This window comes from Castor canadensis, chromosome 15 (assembly GCF_047511655.1).
Source record: "Castor canadensis chromosome 15, mCasCan1.hap1v2, whole genome shotgun sequence".
Lineage (NCBI taxonomy): Eukaryota > Metazoa > Chordata > Mammalia > Rodentia > Castoridae > Castor > Castor canadensis.
The window spans coordinates 9,205,444-9,228,098 of record NC_133400.1 but is presented as its reverse complement, the minus strand read 5'-3'; the positions used below and the strand labels follow the sequence as shown (position 1 = coordinate 9,228,098).

At 42.4% G+C, this 22,655-nt stretch overlaps 1 protein-coding gene and 1 non-coding gene across 18 annotated transcripts in view; one reads left to right on the top strand and one right to left on the bottom strand.

The window, feature by feature from the left end:
• The window catches only part of Wwox (WW domain containing oxidoreductase), a 927,061-nt gene that overhangs the window by 168,823 nt on the left and 735,583 nt on the right, over nt 1-22,655 (top strand). The gene's annotated exons all lie outside the window — the stretch shown is intronic.
• Nucleotides 12,526-12,657, bottom strand: LOC141417703 (small nucleolar RNA SNORA42/SNORA80 family). The gene has a single exon (XR_012442347.1). It is a non-coding gene; the product is annotated as a small nucleolar RNA SNORA42/SNORA80 family (small nucleolar RNA).

Genomic DNA, 22,655 nt, shown 5'->3' with positions numbered 1-22,655 from the left:
GTCTCATTGGGTCCAGGAGATGGCGAGCGTTTGATAGCTTGGCAGCAGTATGGGTTGACCTATAAACAGGAATTTACAAGAAAAAAAAATTTGGGAAGTACAGATTCCTACATGACTTGTAGAGAACGATGGGAGGAATTGAGTAGAAATTAGGAGAAAGGTTTTTTTTTAACCAGAATTCTGGAGTTATTCAATTTTCTTTTCTTTTAGGAAGTAAATTAATCTTTTAGAATATGTCTACATTTAGGAATAATTTTCTGCACAGTCTTTACAGCTCTTCCTCTCTCTTCTCCTTCTGCCATCTCTAAATAGCACTTCATGCACTGGCATTACTAATGGCTTGACTTTTTCAGGAAATGATTCATTACTTTATAATTTCAATTCAGTAACCATTTTCAGCTATGCAATAAATTTAAATCCTTTACTATCAAGATAACATTTTTTCCTCCTGTCACTGAAATATAATGATTGTGAACCATTTTTAGAAGTTGACCCTGTTTGAGACAGCTCTTATAGATTTGTCTCTCACACTGGCATATAATTTGTAAGGTATCAGTGCCAATTTCATAAGAGATTCTTCCATGTCAATATACACAGAGATGTGAAAGCACACATCTTCGTGGTAATCCCTTGTAGTGTTATACCATAATTTGTTTAAGTATTTCCTGTTGATGAGTGTTTGGGTTGTTTCCATTATTTTGCTATTACAAATACCAGAATAATGAGCAACCTTGCATATATACAAGTATCAGTGGTTGCGGGGTCAGAGGAAGTGGGATCAAAAGATAAATTTTTAGAAGTAGGGATTAAAAATAAGTACGTTTGTGATTGTGATGGATTGGGCAAGTTTCCTTGTGTTGAGGTTGAACCATGTCCACTAGTTCTGGGAGAAACCCCATTTTCCTAACTTGTATTGTCCTTGCTCAAGTCTCTACTCTTTTCCTTTTCTTTTCTTTCTTCCTTGCTGATTAAAACCTACTGATAGTGTAGAGGCACAGGGCAGTCACTGAACACTCTCACTTGCCACACCCTAGCCCACAGCCTGAATTTCTGTCTGTTCCACCATGGTGGATTCCCAGACTCCCTGGCTGTATAAAGTCAGGGCTTCTCCTGCTGAACCGATTTGATTTAGGCCAGAACTTTGTAGCCTGATTCAAACCAACAGTTGATTCTTTGCTCCTTTTCTTCCTGTCTGTGGGAGTAAGTTTTTGGGGAGAACGGGACCCTCCAGCTGCTGTGATGAGCCTCTCTTGCCAGGGAGAAGCTATTAATAGCAGATGAGGGGGAAGCTGGCATTCTCCTTCCCTTCCATAGCCAGGAAGAAAAAGCCAGGCAGCCTCTAGATGAGTCCTGGGGCCACATTTTGAAGTAAAATAAACATCTGAGAAAAAGCTGCAGACAGTGCGGCAGAAGACACTGCAGAGTCTGAATTGCTGCCGGAATACTTTAAAATTCACCCCCTAAGATCCCTTCAGAAAAAAGAGCCCAGTTGCCAGAAGTTGATTCAAAGTCACCTGACCATTTGGATTCCAGTTAGCGTGAAACTGAACAAATCTGTGCATCCTCAGTTGAGCTAGAACACAGGAGTGTTTTTTTTTTTTTTTTTTTAAAGAGTGGGAAGCCCCCTTCTTGATTTTGGTAATGATATAATGACAGAATGGCATCCACCCACCACCTGGGTGTCCAAAGAGACCCACATTAAATAATCCACGGTGGATGGTTGATGGTTCAAGTTAGTTTGAAATGAGAAATTGCCAGTGACCTAAAACCCGTCATTATTAGCCTTGTGGCAGAACATGGCTATAACTAGTAGCCAACTCTTATTTTTTATTTTTGTGTTCTCAGTTGGAAGAAAGGCTCATTGATGAAAGTTGGCTCAGTGCTTTTTGTTTAAGTTAAGCGGTTGGACCACCCTGAGGAATTCCTTCCCTTTGATTGGGAGCAGGTTCTAGTACAGATGTCCTTCACATGGGAAATCCACCTTTGCTTGTACACCCCACAGTTGGCTTGTGCTGTGTTTACACATAGACGTTGGCCCACACAAACTGTCTGGAGAGCATCAGTGTGTCACCAACTAAGACTTCCAAAGGAATTATCTTCCAGTAATTCAGATTTTTTTGTGTGTGGCTTAAGTACATTTGTAATTAACAAAAGACTTCTTTTTACCTTTTGTCATCCAAAACTTGAACAAATGGCAGAAAAAAAACAAACTTGAAGTAAGAAGAATTTGGGAAAATGTGTTATGGAACAATAATACCCATGGTACCTCTGGCATTTTATGGTAGAAGATTCTGGAAGGGTAAGTGTAGTTCATTTCCAGATGTGGCTCCGTAGGTTGCCATGAGTTGGCTGTTCAGGGCATCAGGGTCTTGCTGAAAATTTTGTTTCCCATGTGGCAGTAACTATTTCAGACCCCTGCCTGCAGCATCCACAGAAATCCCGAGAGTTCCATGGGAGTTCATCCTGGCACCATTCCCAATAACAGGCCCCTGTGTGGCCTCAGCTATTCAGTCTATTTATAATGTTATTCCAGTATGCTGACTTTGCTTCCATTTGTGGCCAGAAGGGGACATTTCTTAGTGTAGATCAAAGAGTTGAGAAATTGTCTTCCCACAATTCCCAGTGAGACTCGCTTCTTCCCACAAGTCACAATAAGACCTATTCCTTTCCACAATTCCCACCGCATTCCTTCCCACAATTCCTGCTGAACCTATTCCTTCCCATAATGCTCAGCGAGCTCCCTCTTTCCCACAATTTCCAGAAAGCCCATTTGTGCGATGTGTGTGAGTATCCCACTCTCTTTTTCATTGTCAGCTTACAGGTGTTATCTCTTTCATGACTCATTGGTAACTTCCTAGTGTTTTCCTTCAGCATTTCAAGACCTGAGTCACTAAGACATTGAGTGGAGTGTTAGAAATGATATTTTTCCATATGGAGTAAGGAACTAAGTATTTGTTAACTGCTGCTCCTTCTTTACTAGGACAGTGCCTGATTTTCAGTAAATACTTGTGGAATAAATGTGTATTGTAATCTGAAAGGGTGAATAATGGTCCCCAAAGGTATCCAAATCCTAATCCCCTGAACCTGTGAATGTTATCTTGCAAAGAGACTTTGTAGGACTGATCAAGTTAAGGTTCTTGGGATGGGGAGATGATCCTAGATAATCCATGTGGACCTTAAGTGCAATAGCAAGTGTCCTTGTAAGAGGGGGACAGAAGGGAATGTGGCTGGATCGTAGAAAGAAGGCCATTGATGGAGAATCAGAGGGAGAAGAAGCAGTGTCACTAGTAGATAAGGATGTGGTGGCTTCTAGATGCTGGAAGAGACAAGGAATACATATTCTTCTGGACCATTCAGAAGGAAGCAGCCTTGGGCTGGAGGTGTGGCTCAAGTGGTAGAGCATTTGCCTGGTAAGCATGAAGCCCTGAGTTCAAACCCCTTACTGCCAGGAAAAAAAGTTACAGAAGGAACCAGCCCTTTGATTTTTAGTTCAGTGAGACAAATTTTGCACTTTGGACTTCTAGGGCCATAAGAGAATAAATCTGTGTTGTTTTGAGACCTAAGTTTGTGGTTATTTATTACAACAGCCATTGGAAACTAGTATAAGTACAAATGCTAAGACAAAGGCAGGAAGGAGTTCTAGGAGCTAGGCCCTCAAAAATCATTTCATGGGAAATTTTGCTGACTACTTCCTTTCTTGCTCTCCTTCCCCCTTTTACTGAGCAGATAATTACTTAATGTCTACTTAAAGGATTTAGCTTTATTAAAAAAAAAAAATCATCTGAGTCAGCAGAATTTTGATTCTGCTAGCCTGGGCTGTCAGGCTCCAGAGCTAAGACAAGATCCCACATGTGACATCCTGGGTGACAACTAGTGGGAAAAGCATCTTCATCTTCCCATGTTGTCTGTACCAGCTAGGACTTGACTCAGACTCCTGTTGCTGATCAGGCCTTGACCTTTCTCTTAAAACAAGAACTTTGGATGTAGGCAGCTCAGTTTGGGAGCAAAGGCTAGTGGTGCCCTCAGAGACTGTACCTGTTTTAGTCTTTACTCTGGGCCTTAGTGTGTGGCTGCTCTACTTTCAGGCACGTTTCCCAGAGAGGAAGTAGAAGAAAGAGAGGGGCAAGAGACTGCAGCTTGGCCCATGAATTCCTCTGGCATGTCAACAGCCAGGACCCTTTCAATCACGTGGCCGCCCATAGCTGCAAGGGCCTCTGGAACACTGGTGATTTTTACTGTGTATATGGCTACCTGGAATTAAGTTGGAGTGTTATTAATAAAGAGAAGGGAGAGAATCCTAGGAAGTGGGCATTCAGCAGCATCTGCCTTGGTGGTCATGAACCCTGGCACTGGCTTTAAATACTGACTGTGCTACTTGAACCATGGCATGCTGCTTAACCATTCTACCTAAGTACTCTTCTCTGTAAAGAGGAGATAATAACTGGACCGTGTTTGGATTGTTGAAAGGGTTAAATTGGGCTATATATGTAAATATTTTGAACAAAGTCTGGCCAGTAGTAAATGTTAAGTTATTGTCACTGATATGACAGTCATGGTTATTGTCAGCTTCTTTCCTTCTTCCTCCTTCCTTCTTTCTCCTCTTTCTCCATCATTGTCACCACCACCACCATCGTTCATGGTTCTGCACCTCACTCAAACATGTTAAACCTACATGCTTTATTCTGCAATCACATATCCAAAAGGAAGACAGAAATTTCTGTAAGAACATTCATTTAATGTGTTTCTTTCTACCTGGGACTCTCCTTAGAGAGTCATAAAGAGCCCCCTGAATTGTTTCTCCATAGTTAAGGCATTTTTAAGAATAGGTCCTCCCAAGCTTTGCCTTATGCTGTGTGTCACATATAGATCATGCTTACTCACGCTCACATGCATACTAGCACATACAATTTTTGTGCATCAAATGTATTGACATTTCACATATGGATTATACACTTGTGGAGCCAGTTTGTTTTTATCACTGAAAGCAAGGTCAATTTACCAGACCGGTGGCTTTGAATCTCAAAGCCACTTTGTTAGCGCTGATAAATGGACCAGATCTTGAATAATACCAGTGCTTATCATAGGCCTGCAGCCCTCCCTTCCCTCAGAATAGACAGGATGCATGGCCTGTGGTTGGTCACAAAGGAGAAGACATGCATTTTCACATTACATTTGCCATCTTTCTGGGGTTCACACACCCAAATCTTGGTCTTAGGACTTGACCTCTGCCAGAATAGGATTCAGAAGAAAGAAGTTCTTCTCACCCTGCCTGTTCCTATACCTCTCTCAGCCCAGTGCTTTAGCCCCTTAGGGAACCGAGTTGAATTTCCAGACAGTAATGATCCTTCTCTGAGGGCATGACCACCCTTGGTGGCACTGTGGACAAATGCCGGGCTTAGCATCAGAGTGGACGCTTTGGAAGCCCCAGAGCAATAAGTGGACATTGAACCGGTGCGAGAACCAACTCCCCGAGTGACGTAGGATACTTAAAGTCTGGCTTAATTTGGGATTTATCAGTAGTCTTCCAGAAGATGCGGGGAACAGATAGAGGATGTATGAAAAATACCAGACATCCTGTACATTCAAAGAGAGGGGAGAGTGTGGCTTGAGTAGTTTCTGGCAGCATTGCAGGCATTTGTTTTATCTTGGTGGCAAATCATGGATGGACTGGCTGATCTACTGATTGAGCTCCCTTCCCTGTACGTTTTAGTCTGTGTTTTGAAAAATACAAAACCCAGTGTGTATAAACAAATTCCTTTCTTGATCTGGTAAGCAGTGAATACTTAGCAGATTAAGGCTTGGAGAATTTAGTTCCTGCCACAAGCTCTGGAATGGAGGATTTACTACTGCAGGGAGACAGAAGGCAGGGCTGAAAGGGAAAAGGCCTCAGCAACCATCTCCTTCACCTCAGGGGCCCTGAACAAACAAGGATTCTTTGCATTTGTGGGGCTTTGAGCCTTTTCTTCCTGTGGAGGAGGATGTTAACTATTTCATGACCAGCAGTGCTGAAAGAGTCCCTCAAGCCATGTTATCTGTACACAGACATAATGCAGGGCAGATGGGGACGCCTAGACAATGTATGACAGCTTGGTAATAGTGCTGCTGTCTGCAGGAGGCATGGGGATAGGAAAGGGCCAGGACAGAGTGCCAAGAGCCTTTAGTCCAGTTTATAATGCTTTAATTTTTTAAAAGAGGAAAACACATTCGTGTATTGCTTGTATAATAACAATTTGTTTAAAAAGTGGTCTGGGGGTATTCATTTTCTTTGGTTGCCATAACAAATTACCTCAACCTTAGTGACTTAAACCAACACAAATTAATTTTCTTATAGTTTTTGTGGTCAGAGGTCTAACACAAGTCTCACTGGGCAAAACTAAGGTGTAGGCACTGTAAGTCCCTTCTGAAGGCTCTAGGGAAGGATCCATTGCCTTGATTTCTCCAGTGTGCAGAGGCTGCTGGAATTCCTTGGCTTGCAGCCTCTTCCTCTATCTCCAGGCCTGCAGCACTGGGCCTTTCTCAGTGGATGCGACTCTCCCTCTTGCCTCCCCCTCCCACTTTAAAGAACTTTTGTGATTACGACGGACCATGTAAAAATATCAAGGGTGATTGTTTTTATTCTAAGGTCCACTGATTAACAGTCCTAATCTCCTCAGCAACATTACTTCATGTATTCTCACATCCTTACACACACACACACACACACACACACACACACACAATGTTTTCAGGCTTGTCAGGAAATCCTGCCAAGTCTTCAGTTTGTTGTAAATGTTGTTCAGCTGACCCCCCTTCCTCATTAAAATTCTTCTTATTCGGTTTTTTGTTAAAATATAGAGTAAGAAAGATGAAAAGACCATTGCCATGGTCCCATCACCTAAAAGCAAACGCAGTATTCTGCGGTCTATTTTCCTTTATTCTCAGAGGCAGCCTCTTGTTTTTTATGGAATTATACTGTGTTTTTAAAACATGAGTGAAATGTATCAGACGTGCATGAAAGCACATGTAATACATACTTGCTGCTGGATGAATTTTTTTCTTTTTCTTTTTTGGCAGTACCGGAGTTTGAACTCAGGGCTTTGTGCTTGCTAGGCAGGTGGTTTACCACTTGACCCACACTCTTAGCCCTTTTCCATTTAGTTTGTTTTTCAGAAAGGGTCTCACACTTTTGCCTGTGCTGGCTTCAAACCTTGATCCTCCTACCTCTGCCTCCCAAGTTGCTGGGATTAGAGGTGTGTACCATCATGCCTGGCTGCTGATGGATTTTAATAAACTGAGCACACCTGGAATAAGTATTCAGATTAAGAAAGAACAAGTGAGCCAGGAGTCCTCTTCTGCTCTCATGCACCTCCTTGTCTCCTAGCCTCCCAGTAGGTTATTAGGAATTGGTTTTGTCTGTCTTCAGACCTTATATAAATGGAACAGTACAGGAGACACTCTTTTGATGTGATGTCCTTCTCGCTACATCATCTTTGTGCAATTTATGCATAATTTTGTATAGAGCTATCAACCATTTATTCTCAGGGCTGTAGAGTATTCCATTGTGTGCACATGCTGGGGTTTACCTAATTTGTGGTTGTCTTTCTAAAAATTTGAATCCTGTCTTGTTTGCATAACATAAATCCTTCTAACCAAATCCTTCTCCCCAATTTAACATATTCCTTACAGTCACTGTTTTAAATAGCAATATTCTGTTCAATGGAGTGAATGTATTTACTCAAGCAATCTCTTATTGAATATTTTTCAGGTTTCTGTTTTTGTTTGGGTTTGGCTTTTGTTGTTTGGTTTTGACTTTGCAGTTATTAGAGATGCTGCAGTGAACAATGTGTCTATCTGTGGTCAGAGCATTTGGTTGTTATTTATGTGTTTTTAAATCTAAGATAGATGTGTTAGGTTAAATTCCCTGAAGTGGAATAGCTGCCCAAAGGTTCAAAGTCCTTTGAAGTGTGCTGTCAAATTCCTTTTTAGGAGGATTATACCCATTTTTTCTCCCTTCAGAAAGTACGTTTCTTGTCACCTACTTACCAGGATTTGGCAAGAGATCCTTGTGGTCTTCTTCTTAAAACATTTCTTGCAGCCTGTCTTACTAGTGTGGACAGCTCTTACCAGGAGTGAAGCATTATTTTTTTCTCTCTTTGGGTGGTACAAGGCAGACAGCTTTCATCTTGAACCTAAATGTCCAGCTTCAGGTCCAAGCTCTTTGATTCTACATTTGGTGGCCTTAGGGAAAATTTTTAACCTGTCTGAGCCTCCATTTGCCTATCTGGAAAATGGGGTGCTCTTCTTCCTGTGTTTTTTTTTTTTCTTCTGCTTCTTTATCTGGCTTTATAACATAAAATTCTGTTGTTCTAAGACGGTGATGATGATGATGATGTAATTTATTGTTGTGTTCCTTTGCAGACAGTAGACTTCTAGCTGTATGAAGTTTTAGTTTGGCTTTTAAAGTTGTACAAGTATGCTACTTAGTGATGCTAGTTCTCTGCTTGGTCACATGCCTCCTGCTGGAGTTACTGTATCTCTTTCTCTCTCTGTTCATTTATTACCCACTTTGAAGACAAACATTTACCCACCATCTAACATGACCTAGACACTGCTGAGTGCTGGGAAGGCCACAGGGAAATAAAGTTGCTTCTGGATCACAAACTAGCTAGTACCTGTAGGCAAAGTTGGGCAAGTGTATACACCAGTAGTGGGGCGAGGGCTTCAGGAGACCAAGAAATTGGGGGACCCCGATGAGGAGAGTCTCACTGCTCCTATGAAGGGGAGGTGTAAGGAAAAGCTCTTGGGAGAAAGTCGTTTCGAGGCTGAACCCAGAAGGAAAACTAGGAAGAAGCAAGTGAAGAGTGGGGTTAACATCTGTAGAAACTTCAGTACTGATAGATCTCTGTGTAAATACATGCACCTGCACCAGCACTCACACTCTGACTTTCTATCTGTCTCTGTCTTTCTCTCACACACACAGAATCTTAGTTCAGATAAAGTAGCATTTTTTCTCTGGTGAGGGGGGCAGTTTTGCCTTCCATGGGATACTTAGCAAAATCTGGAAGCATCTTCATTTGTCCCAGTGTGTTGGAAAGGGGCACCCGGCATCTAGTATGTAGACACTGCTAACTATCCTACAACATGGAGAACAGCACCCACACACTCCAGCCCACCCCCAGGTCAGCAGTACTGCATTTCAGAGACCCTGGGCTAGTACCTGGGAAGGCACCAGGAAGATAATCTTAGGAGTGCCTCGCTCCCCTTCTGTGTGTATGTGTATAAGTGTGTAAGAGTGTGTGTGTGTGTGTGTGTGTGTGTGTGTGTGTGTGTGTGTGTACACGCACGCAGGTGTGTGAAGTAGAGAAATGCATCGTTACTTCTGGCAGGAGGCTGTCCACATCTAGACATCCAGGTTCTGGAAGCCTGCTCTGTGCCTCTTGACTCACTGTCAGGAGAGTTAGCCACTTGGCAGGTGTGCCTTTACCATAGGCTGTGCTCATAGTGGCCTCACCTTGATTTATGAGATCATTTTCTACCCCTTCGGGGTTTTTGGTGTCCAGGGACTTGGTTGAACCACAAGGCAATGAGAGTGGATCGTGAGACTATTATCATTCATTTTCACTCCCCATAAACATCTTCTGTTAACTTTTTTAGAAGACATTGCTAATCCTCTCGTGCATTAGTCTTGCGTGTTCTTTCTCCAGCCTCAATATAAAAAACAAAGTGGTAGTGACTTTTTCCATATAGCTGCTGAAAAGGTTACGCAGTGTTTGGATGGCTGCCTGCTTCCGCCCCGGAGCACAAAAGATCCAGGAGTAGAAATTGGTTCTAACAATATCCCTTTAGAAAACACTGAGGGATGTGAATCACTTTCTTTTTGAGTTGAAGGCATTGGGCTTCTCAAATTTGAAGTTAGAGATGACAGTGCACCTGACCTCTACTTCCTGGAGAGGAGCAATAGTTGGCCTTGGTGATTGAGAAGCTGTGTACAGAAACTGTTAGTGGAGTCCTGGGTCTAGGAGGAGGTTTGTGTGTGTGTGTGTGTGTGTGTGTGTGTGTGTGTGTAAATTTCTAGAAAAGTTTTTGATTTGGGTGGGAATGGGGGTTGGGAGGGATGAGGGGAGAATTCATAAATTCTACAGGAACTTTCCAGCTTCCTAGTATAGGTGGAGGCACTGTATACCTTAAGCTTCTCAGGTTGTAAGCAGAACATCTCCTTGGATAATCCAAGGTGAAAGAAAACATGGTACTGGATCTGATACGAGTTTGGTTCCATGTGTCATAAGCCCATCCACACTGTGGCTTATTTTCCAGAGGGACAAGGCCAGCCTGGTTTGGTCTACCAGGACCTCAGTGTCTTTCCAGCTTTGTCATCATAGGCATGTAGCTTTCCTCCTGGTGCCAGGAGACCTATGGTCACCACCACCAGGAGCTCACCCATCAGCCTCATCACAGTGTTGTTCTTGGGAACCTTCAGCTTGAATCCTCTTCCTTCCTTCCTCATGTGGTTCAACTCCAGGCTTAGATTCTTAGGAGACAACCAGGTTGCCTATCTTTGGTCAAGTGTCCATTCTCCCAAGCTAGAAACCCTGAAAAAGTGTGAATAAGCAAATGGTAATTTATATAATGTCCATGGAGACACTTTTCACCATTTACTGGGTATCTGCTCTGTACAGTCTCCTGATTCTTCTACTCCCAAGTTTTATCCTGTTAATCACTTAGTTGTTTTTTAGGAGATGAGAAAGCTGCTTGGGGGACTTCTGAGAAAGCTCAGCAGCTGCTGCCTCATCCTAGCAGCCCTGAAGAGTTATCTAGGGTCACCCTTCCTTCCTCCCTCCCTCCTTCCCTCTCTCTCTCTCTCTCTCTCTGTAATGATAATTCTCATCAATCCGCTGCTTCCTACTTCTTGATCTATGGTTTCTTAATTAAATTTGAGTTTGTAAAACATAAACACATGTTAAGGTTACATTCTTTAGATACATAGTTTGATAGCAGCTTTCCTTTTCCTTCCTTTCTCCCAACTGCATGCATAGTTCCAAAAGCAAATCAGGCTGTCCATTTAATCACTCACTTTTGAAAAGTGTCTTCATGGACATTACAGAAAGTACAATATAAAGTCTAAAATTTTTGACTTGGAAAAATTAATAGGACCTGTCCTTGCTTTGGGTTTCTCCTTGGTAGAATGTGAATAGTACCTACTTTATAGGGTTGGTGTGGGGATTAAATAGGATAATAAATGTGAGTTTTTTGAACTATGCTGTCATATATACCCATAAGTGTTCACTTTTTAAAAATATTCAAAACACTGTTTATTGTGCTATAATTATAGTTTCATAGGAAAATAGTACATATAGAATCCCTATGCTCTTAGCTTAGTTTTCTTCAGTGGCTACACCTTATATTATATAGAACAATGTCAAAACCAGGAAGTTGACACTGGTGCAAGGGGAATCTGTAGTTCCATGGTAGGAAGAATGATGACCCATCTTTCCTCCTCCCCAAATGTCCACATCTTAATCTCTGAAACCTGTGAGTGTGCTCTTACATGCAGACTTGGAATTAAGGCTGCAGATGAAATTAACTTTGCTGATCATCCAAAGTTAAAATAAGGAGGCTGTCTAATAGTATCTGGGTGGTTCCTAATGTAATGATGGGCCTTTAAAAGTGGAAGAAAGGATCACACGAGGCACTCTGAAGGTGGAGAGGGGTGGCTATGAGCCAGGGAAAGTGGGCAGCTCCTGGCTGGAGAGACAACAAGGTGGATTTTCCCTTAGGGCCAGCAGAAAGGAAGGCCTCCAGCTGACGTCTTGCCCTTAGCCTCATGAAACTCATGTTGGACTTAACATACTGATGAATAGTACGGTAATAACTTTGTGCTATTTCAAGTCACACTTTTTTGTGTGATTTGTCACATAGCAATGGAAAATGTATGCAAGTTCTATGCCATGTTGTCACACATGTAGGTTCATGAAAGCACCAATTAACTACAATTAAACTGCAGGATGGTTCCATCTGGGAAGTATTTCCCTGTCTGTTAGCCCATTGGCAATACCACCCACTACCCTCCACCAGCAGACTTTCCTGTGTTCTGTGAGGAAGCAAACTTCTTTAGTTCTTCAGTCGTATCTCCTACTGGCCCTTCTGCCTGGGATGCTCGTCTCCTTCTGACCCTACTAAGTCCTGCAACCACACATCTCTGACCTGGTAATTTCAACCAGATCTCCTTCCAATATAATCTCTATGTATTTTACTTTTATTTCATTGCACGTATCATGAATACAGTACTGCTATGTTTGAGTGAGAAGATTTGTTTGATGATAAATGGGATATGTGAGATTTGGATGAGAATATTAATTTGTTCCCTGTCTCATTAGCTAGGGTATAAACTCCATGAGGTCCATTTGTTTGCTCAGTGTTGATTTCTCAGTTTTAGGTATGGGACTACACAGATAGTAGGAGTCAAAAGTACAGCTTTGTTAGATGACTGACTGAATGACTGACAGGCTTTAAGATATAGAAATAAAATTGCACCTGAATTTTTTTTTCCATTGTGCAACCCACTTTAGTGCCAGCAGCCTACAGGCAGAGGCCAAGCAATGGTTCAGGGGTCATAACTTGCTGGCATGGGACACTAAGAGAGGCCCAGGAGGATGGGCCTGCCATAAAGCCAACCCATGCATTGCACCTGAAGTTTTAAGTGGAAGTGTAAACAAGTATTATAAACAATTCTACCTACTCTTTTTTTTAAAAAAAATAATTTCCTGTTTGGATTGTCATTTTTGTTCTGATTTATAGTCTGGGGGTGGTTGTACTTCTGTGAACTCCAAACAGACGGCATAACAGGACTGGATATGCATTGCAAATGCCGTTTTGCATTTGTCTCCCACTTTCTGGCTTTTCCTAGAAATTATTAGGTCAATTCATACTCATAAAATAAATCCTAATAGCAATATTTTCTGAAGAACATGGACTTCCTTGGCCAAATGTAAGTATCTTGTCTAGCAATTGATGAAGCACACTTAGTTACCTCTTACACTAATGCCTTGTACAGTTATTTAGCCAAAGCTGGCTACACCTTGGGGAAGTTAAACATCTGTGTGAGGAATGAAAGATCCACATGTTTTCAAAGTATCTACATGTTTGTGACCATCTGGGTCTTTCAGTTGCAGACAAATGATCCAGCCATTTTGCAGAAGATGGTATACCTTGTCTAGCAGAGGAGAGGGTCAGTATCTTTAGAAAAGTTTGAAGGCACCCTGTGTGTACTAAGACAGGGTCCGTGGCTTTCACTGAAACCATGATTTGGTCACTGGAAATGAGAATGACTTTGTGTCATGTAAAGCTTTTGTCTTGCTGTAAGTGCCAGACTATAAAGATTTTAGGTTAATTGTCTCATTTGCCCTCAGAGTGCACTGTTTGTAGCTTTATTCTGTACATAATGTATTCACACCTTGGCGAATAGTTTTCCAGATGGAGTATAAGAACACTGATGTTCAATACTGCTAAAATCTGCATGGTGCCTAAACTTTTCCATGTTTTTTTTAAAGCATAGAAAAAATTTGGTGTCCCCTGATGTTTCTGTAAATAGGAATTCCTATGCCTTGATTGGACATGTATCTTTTTGGAATACAATTTTTAGATTGAATGTCACTCAACTTTCTTTTGTTTATCAGTAAGCACTGGCTCAGAGTTACATTTTTAGAAATAAATTAAGGCTGGACTAGAGTAAAATACTTAGGAGGCTTAGTGAGGCTAGAAATGGAACCTATTTGCAGGCTGCCGCAGAACCCTTGCTTGATGTTTGTGGGTCTGTAGGACTGAATTTGAAGTCCTGAAAAAGATGTTCTAACAGTGAACAAGGATGAGAGGCCAGAATTTATGTGTTACCTGGTTCTTCTGTCATCTCCCTGAGTGGTGCCAGAGCACATGGAGAAATCAGAGCAGTGAGGAGTGATTGAGCGGGAGTGAGAAGGCGCGCTCCTGCCTGGGCTTCAGTGCACACACACACACATGGGCGCACACACTTCTCAGTGAAGCCCCATCCCCTGTTCACATTTCCATCTATGAAATACAGTTGTCAACCAAGACATTTTGAGGTTGGGGAGCAGTGGTTACATTTAATGACATCAGCTCTTCATATTGAGTAGATGCAAATGGATTTCATTTGAGAGTCTTTCTTAAACATATTGTAAGTGACAGACCCACAGAGACAGGTTGTGGAGTGGACGCAAATTCAAATCACTGCATGAAGACAGCAGTATAAGTGGACCAGCCCAAATGCCTGTGCCCAAACATTTGGCTCCAAATTTTACAAGAAGCCAAATGGTTTCAATTTCATTGGATATAAATGGATGAATGTGTATTTACTTCTCACTTGCCCTGCTCGTGGGATGGGGCTGGTGGCAGGGGGAGACCAGGACAAACAACACAAATGAGCCAAATCCATCTGGGTTTTGTTATATTCTGATTATTTGGTTTGTTCTATTGTTTTTAACATCTTCCAAACCTTCTATGTATTAGCCAGCATAAGGGGGAAAAATGACATTTTGACTTTGACTTCCTTTGCAGTGCAACGCATCTCTGCAGTTTCTTTCTTAAAGGAATAGCATATAATAATAATGTCTAGAATATGTAGTATAAAATAATAATGTCTAGAAGTTGTTTATTATCATCCAGATGTGTGCCAATTGCTTTTACATTATCCCTTTTTAAACCTTACAAAAACCCAGAGGCATAGATATTAACAATACTGTTTTAACATTGGGGAAAACAGGGATTCATAGAAGTTAAATGACTTGCAAATAGTGTCATATAACCAATGCATGTCAGAGATAGGATTCAAACACTGGTAGGTCTGAATTAACTCTTTACCATTGAGTGTGGCTGCTGCTGGTGATTACTTACTTTTATAATGGTAAACAAAGTTGTTTTATGGAGGAGTGGCTAGGAAAGTTCTTCCAAAGTCAGACAGGTGGTAAATATTTTAGGGTCTGCAGAGCAGGCTCCATTGCAGTTGCTCAAGTCTGCTATCTTGGTACAAAAGCAGCCATGGGCAATGGGTGTGCCGTGTTTCAGTGAGAAAGCTTTACTTATGGACATTGAAGTTTGAATTTCTCATAACTTTTACATGCTACCAAGTAGTCTTCTTCTTGTTCTTTTGCAGCCGTTTGAAACTATAGAAGCCATTTGTGTAGCTCACTGGAGGTACAGAGGTGCTACTGGATTGGATTGGGTGGTGGACTACAGTTTATTGACTTATCTCTTACAGAGAAGCAGTAAACATTGAAGGAGCTGCTTCTGAAAGTCTGCCCAGGAGTGTCTTGGGAGGGCCCATCTGGTGGACAGGGAAGGCTGTGGAATTTTTCTTGAAGCTTGGAGCATGGTCTGGGTGTTTTGCTGCAGTGTTTGTTTATTTTTATTTATTTCTTTATTGGCAGTATAGGAATTTAAACTCAGGGCCTCAGCTTGCGAGGCAGGTGCTCTACCACTTGAGCCATTCTACCAGCCCTTTTGTGTATGTGAGTGTGTGTGTGTGTGTGTGTGTGTGATGGTTATTTTTGAGATAGGGTCTCTCGAACTATTTGACTGGGCTGGCTTTGAACCACAGTCCTCCTGCTCTCTGCCTCCTCAGTAGCTAGGATTATAGGTGTGAACTACCAGCTGCGCCCAGCTTATTTTAACATTTCTTTGTGTGTTCTGATGGAAATGATGGGTAATGGCTGGGGAGGGCATCTGAACAGTTCCTTGGCATCACCATGGGAGCCATTCATTCACTCATGCTTTGACTCACTCATTCAACACATTAACGACTATGTGCCAGGCATGGTGCTAAATGACATCAACATATTGAGAGTGAAACAGACACTGCTTCACACCTCTCATGATGTCAGGATCAGGAAGCATGTGAGGCTTAATTAATGACATAGTATCATCAGAAGACCCAACACCTTCTGCTTTATTCTGCATTATTCTTTTAACTTGGTTTGAACTAAAAGTTCCTAGGTCGAAGCATACCAGACAGTGAGAAGGAAGGGACCTCAGTGAGAAAGGGCTCACAGTCATTAAATGGGTCATGCTTGCTAATGGGTGGTGAGCTTGTGCATGGCAACGAAAAAGGAGGAAAGGTGGATTTGTCAGCTCTTTTTTCTCTTTGGAATCAGAAAATTATGCTTCTGTTCTAAATGTTCTTTGGCAAATAATCTTGCATATTCATGGTTACTTTAACATATATTTTCCTTTTTTCCCCCTGCCCAATGTAGTTTACTGTTTATAGAAGTCATTAGGGCCATGGCTGGATGACTTATTGTGCGCACCTCTTGAACCTCGAGGCTGCCCGAAGTTATGATCCCAATGGGAATATGAGTTGTAGCATATCCATATAATGGAAATTTTTTAGTCATGCAAAGGAGCACGTGGTAGAGTGCCTGCTTATTAGCAATTGTGAGGTCTTAAGTTCAAATCTCACTCGAAGGAGCAAAGCTCTGATCTATGCTGCAGTGTGCATGAGCTAATCACAAGACACCATGCACTGCTTTGTCCCATTCATGTGAAATATCCAGAGGGGGCATTTAGGGAGCCGGAAATCAGATGAGTGGTTGCTTAGAATTGAGGGACTTAATAAAGGGGACAGGAAGGTCATAGATAAAGGGGGTTGAAAGTGTTTAGCAGTTGACTGTGGTGATGGCTGCACAACTCTGAAGCCCATCCAGGTATACATTTTAAATGGATGAATTAGATATTACTTGAAAGTGGAAATAAAGTCATTACTGTCAGAAAAACCCCTCAGCGCACGGCCTGCACATGGACACAAGTGCCTGTTTCTCAGGTTTTCTGTCACCCTCACCCAAAATCCCCACTCCACACCTGGGAGTCTGGCTTGTGTCACAGCCTGGACACCTTGCAGGACGCAGAGAGTGGCTCTCTAGTCACAAGGCCATGGCAGCTATTAAAGCTAGAACTCGCTGTTCTGGGTAACAGGCGTCCAGTACTTCTCAACAAAAAATGTTTACTACCTCTAATCAGGAAAAATGAAAAATCACACGTCTAATCCTGCATACGTGGCCTCTGATCACAGGTGTCAGTGAAACAGCCCTTTCATGACTTTATAAATATTCTGAGATTTATTTGGAAGCAATGTTTCATTATTCCTCTACTATGATTAAATATTGAGAATATTGCTTTTCCAATTGTTCTATTGCAGTATTTAATGAGTGCAATTAAATGGAAAAATTGCCTTTTTAACTGATGATAGTCCATTAGTGTCTCTGTCTCTTCAGAAAAGAGAAGAAGTGAATTATTAGAATGACAAATGAGGGAAAGTTACCACGATGATGGAGAGGTGCGAGCCCATCCACATAATCTTCAATTAGTGATCTTTGTACAAGGGTGTTTTTCGAAAGGGTAATAGAGAAGGGATGAGATCAGAAGGAGGTCAACCCGGCCTTCTCTGTTTGGCAGCTTGATTAATTTATTTCTCCTTCTTGGAGATTGCTGCAAGGGGTTCTTGTCACCCTGTGTTTTTCATGGGGCTGTGGATGCATTAGCCTCAGGCCAGGAAGCCAATTGTTACCCTGGAGTGAAAGGCTTAGGACCTAGGCTCTGCTTCTTGCACCTGAACCTGACCACTCACAGGTAGCTTTGGATGACAGTGATGCTGGTAAAGGGTGGTGGTAAAGAGTGAAATGTCCTGTTGGTGCCTCCTGTGGGCCTCGCACTGGTGCTCGGTGCCTGTAATCTCATTCCATTCCCACAGTGTCCAGGGGCTGCAGGACTCCTCTTCTGCTCGGAAGGAAGCAGGGAGAGAGACGCCCAGCATCACACGTGAAGGACCAAGAAGGGAAGATTCGCATTCCAGTCAGCCTTTAAACTTTTGTGCTCCCCTCCAAACTCTGCATTGGAATTGTCCATGTCTCTACATTGTGCTCAGCCAAGGGCCTGAACAATGGGAATCCTGACAAAAGGGCTTAAGATTCTGGCAGTGCTGTTGTTTCATGCTGCATGTGAAGTGTGCTATGCCCACTTGCAAAAACTGAAACTGCAGCATTTGTACAACGTGCCAACTTGCACTTTCCATTTTCTCTTTACACTGGGCCACCCTCGTCATTATTTTCCTATGAAAATGCCATGTTGTCATCCACCCCGGGGCAGGGGTGTGGGAGATAGAGGCAGTTGAGCATTCTCGTCACATAGGGAAAGCTTGGCTAAGGCTAAGTGAAAGAGCACAGATAAAATGTCCCTGGCACCACTGCTTATTATGCATCTTTGGTCCAGTTACTCAACCCCTCTGATCTTTTTATTTTTTTCCCCTCCCAATCTCTGGAAAGGAGTATAATGGGAATAGAACACAAAGCAAAATTTCTGGCTTGTATATAGCACATGTTTAATTCATGATTTTTACTTTTGTTTCTATCATTAACACCAACAGATTTCTGTGCCTGTGCTTGCCACTGACATGGCCCTAACTGTCCCAATTAGACTTTTAAATAGATAGTGTCTTTGAAATGCAGATAGAACTTCCAATGAAAAAAGCATACTTGTTTATTTAAGAAGTTGTTTCTCAAATAATGCTCTACTCCTGGGACATTTCAGGCTGTGTTCTCTTTGGATATTGACGGTTGAGCTTTTCCACTATAAAGATGACAACAAAACTTATCCAGAAAGCCACTTACCCAAACTGAATTTGTCTTGCTTTTTTGTACGGCTCTGGGAGAGTCACTATCATAGATAGCATCCATTAACAGCCATCCTTGGCTGTCAGGACACCCAGCATGGCATTGGGGACTGGCCCCAAGAGCCTCTATGCAGTCTCAAATTCCAACCCGAGGCCCTAAGTGACCCTGTGTTGAAGCATCAGGCAGAGCCCATCTAAACCCAGAGTTCATTTAAGCAGCAGTCATGGGACTAAATTATAGCTCAGGTCTGTCTTATGAAAGATGATAAATGAATATGTCATATTGGGAAAGAAATCACTCTGTCATCATATGACAGGCTGGTTTGATTTGGGCCTGTGTCCCTAAAAGTAGGGACAGGGTAGGGAAGCTTTCGGCCTTTCTAGCTCACCTCACTTGGCTCTGACCTCCCCAGTTCTGGGTGTGGGGCATCTTCACCAGGCCATGGAAACCCACCTGCCCAGTGGGGAAGGGGTTCACAGGGCTCAGCCAGCACGAAGCTTGGTCCTGTGTGGGAGCTTGAGTCCTCAGCATATACAAGACACGCCCGTCTCTCCCCTCGTGCCAGCTCCTGGTAGGCAACCTCTCTTTGCCAAGACATTAAACTTCCAAAACCTCATTCTGATGACTTTTCAACGTGGAGAGTTCTCTGTGTCTTTCCAGTGGGGATCATCCTTCTGAACAGCACACAGGTCCCTAAAGTCTCCTAAAGAGTCCCTGACTGTGGCCATCTAAAGTAGCTCTAGGTATAAGGGACCCAACAAGTTCCTAGAGCCCCCCCCCCCCCCCCCCGAGATGACATTAAAAGAGAAGTCCTTGGGAGTTGTAAACTTGAATGGGTTCTGACCCTCCCCTTCCTCCTTCCCTCCCTCCCCATTTCCTTCTTTTCGAGTCTGAGTCTTCTCATGTTGCCCAGGCCTGTCTCCACTCCAGAGCTCAGATGACTGTCCTCCCCATCCAAGAGCCCTAGGATTGCAGGTGTGCACTGCCACACCAGGCTTAAGGTCTACACTTCCTTTTCTGCAGTTCAGAAATCTCCAGACCTTCAAACACAAATGAAGAGGTTTCTCAAGTTTGTGCAAGTTCAAGCTGCAGTAGACTTCATTTGGAGCTAGAAGGGCCTTGTTTATAGTCTTAATTTTCCCAGTTACTCATTTCACATGTGATTTATTTCCCTGCATATCTGGGTCCAGAGGCCACTATGGGCGTTTCATGCTGTTTGGTCAGTGTACGTCTTAGGCTTTTTTTTGCTGCTGTTGATACCTGGATTTGAACTCAGTGCCTTGTGCTTGTTAGGTAGGCATGCTACCCCTTGAGGCATGCCGCAAGCCCCCCTTTTTTGCTGTGGTTATCTTTCAGAGCAGGTCTTGTGTTGTTGCCTGGAGTTATATTCTTCCTACCTATGTCTCCCATGTAGCTGGGATTACAAGTGTGCACCAATATGCCCAGTTTATGGGTTGTGTTGGAGTCTGCTAACTTTTTGCCTGGGCTGGCTTCAAACCATGATCTTCTTGATGTCTGCCTCTCATATAGCTGGGATTACAGGTGTGTAGCTTGTTGGTTGAGGTCGCGTCTTGCTAATTTTTGCTTGGACTGTACTTCAGCTGCTATTCTTGTGATCTCTGCCTTTGAGTAGCTGGGATTATAGACATGGGTTACCATGCCTGGTTTTTTTATTTTTTTTGGCTTCTTAAAAAACAGAATAATTGAATTTCTTAACACATTCCTGGATTGTCTATGAAGATGCATGGACCTTTCTCTGTGTGGCCAGGGGCAAGTTGCTTAACTTTCACTCTTCTACAAACTGATGGTGAATAAGAAGGTGGTGATGATAAGAGAAATCATCCTGTAAGAAGAATTAAAGCCTTAATATTGCACTGATAGGAAAATACTTATTGGGGTGCTCTGTGCTGGTGGTTTACAGCAGAATAAGATGCAGAAATAAGATCAGTTGCAGCAACGAGCTGCATCCATGTGACCACATTGGGCACCACTAATGGGGACAGAACCTCAATCTTGACCTTGCGGATGTGACTGGGGTTTTGGCTGCCAGTCCAGGGCATCTGATGGCAAACACTGTTGAAGCCGAGCACTGTTGAAGCCGAGCACAGTTGCAGCCCCTCCAGGGCCTCTTGGCTGTGGTCTCAGGGCAGTGGACCTCTGTGACATGACTTCTGTGACATGTGGTGACAGTTAAAGGGAAATCCCAACCTTGGGGCGGCTGTGGACTGAGGGTTTGGTTCAGTTTCTTTGAGGTGGTGGAATTTCCTCCTGGATCCTCCATGAGCATTTGGGGAACGACTCTGAAGGAAGTCTAAGATGAGGAGAGGACAGAAAAATGTCCTTTGTTTCTTAGAACAGTCTCCTACCTTGAAGGTTCCAGAAAAAGTGGCATTTCTGTGTGTGCTGTCCTTGTCACCAGCCAGCTGGGAGAAAAGCAAAAATAGTTCTTGAGGCTTCCTGACAAAGTGTGATCCATCTATGGAGCTCTGGTGGAAGCATGTGACTGTCACACATGGGACCAGGTAACAAGGTGCTTCAGTGAGCACTGTGGTATGTGACAGTCAGTGTCACCTGTGTGAAGAGATGAGGAGTTTCCTGCACACCATCCTCGGGGGAGGAGACAGGCAGGGTGGGCAGTCCCTTACTGTTCTGTACCCCTGTGGCCAGGACGTACAGAGGCAAGCATCTTTCTTCTTTGCCCTAAGGATAATACCTGTACATTTTTATCCTTTATGCCCACCTGGCATTTACAAACATTCCCTGAAAATGGAAGCTGTCACTCATAACAAAAGTTTGTTTTAGTAATTGCTGATTAATAAAGATTAATAACTGTGAATGTATTTAGTGCTATTGAGCTTTGTACTTAAAATGCCCAAATGATAAACTGTGTGTTATGTGTGTGTGTATGTATATATGTGTAAAGATATATTTACCACAAATTTAAAAAATCAATTCCTAAGTCAAAGCACTATAAGAAATGTCCCAAATTGATGTGCTTTGAAAGTCAATTTCATTAACTATAGGGTTCCCCTCTGTGTCATCCAGTGTGAAGATGGAGGTGAAGGAGCCCTCATATACACATCGATGGGTGTGCTCTTCCCAGCACAAAAGTTTAAATATTTTTCAACCGTCTTTCCCTCTCCCTCAAAGAGGATTTTAATTTTTTTTACTTCATGTGTACTCCTTAAACTTCCTCCTGGAAACAGAAGAAGATAAAATTAGTTTTTGTAATCTGAGATGATATGCATGTTATTCTGATTTCCAATCTGGCTAAAGTAATCTCTCCACTTTCTTTTTAAACACTACCTGATAATAATATAAATAATCTTGTCTCTTCTGTTGCAGCCTGTTTATTCAGACAGGTGGAAGTTGACGCTGAAGATTGGCGTTAAATTGAGGAAATCATTCATGTAGGAAATAAGATAATTTGTCTCTGCTCCCCAAAAGATTAAAATATACATTTTTTCATGGCCTATATTGTTTTTAACACCTACAGTTCCTGAATATGTTTGATTCAGATTTGTGTCTGTAATTGGAAAGGACTTTTTAGTACAACTAAAATACTTTTCAGTTATTGAAATCATCACTGAGGGCGTTTCCTTCTGCATGCTTGAATTTCTTGCATGTTTTTATAAAATAAAATGTTTAGCTAGAAGTCATGTCAGTGCCTAAGGTACAAGTTAAGGGGAAAGAATGTTAGCATATTTTGTTGGTTATTTGTGTACGTTTTGCATTGTATAGCCACTCCCTTTCCAAATAAGGAGGCAGGAAACCTTTACATACTAACACGTGAGGTCTCATGACCAGTGTCTCCTACTTTAGTTGTTCTGGAGCTGAGATTCCTCGGAGCTATCTTCACCGCATAGCTAGTTACTGCTCATTCTTTTTAATGTCTATGTACAAAGATGTCACTGTGGAACTGTGTAGACAAATGTGGCTATAGCCTTGTGCAAAACCCAAAGTATCCTGGCCTGTTTTCTATTGTTATGCCAGAATAACAGCTAC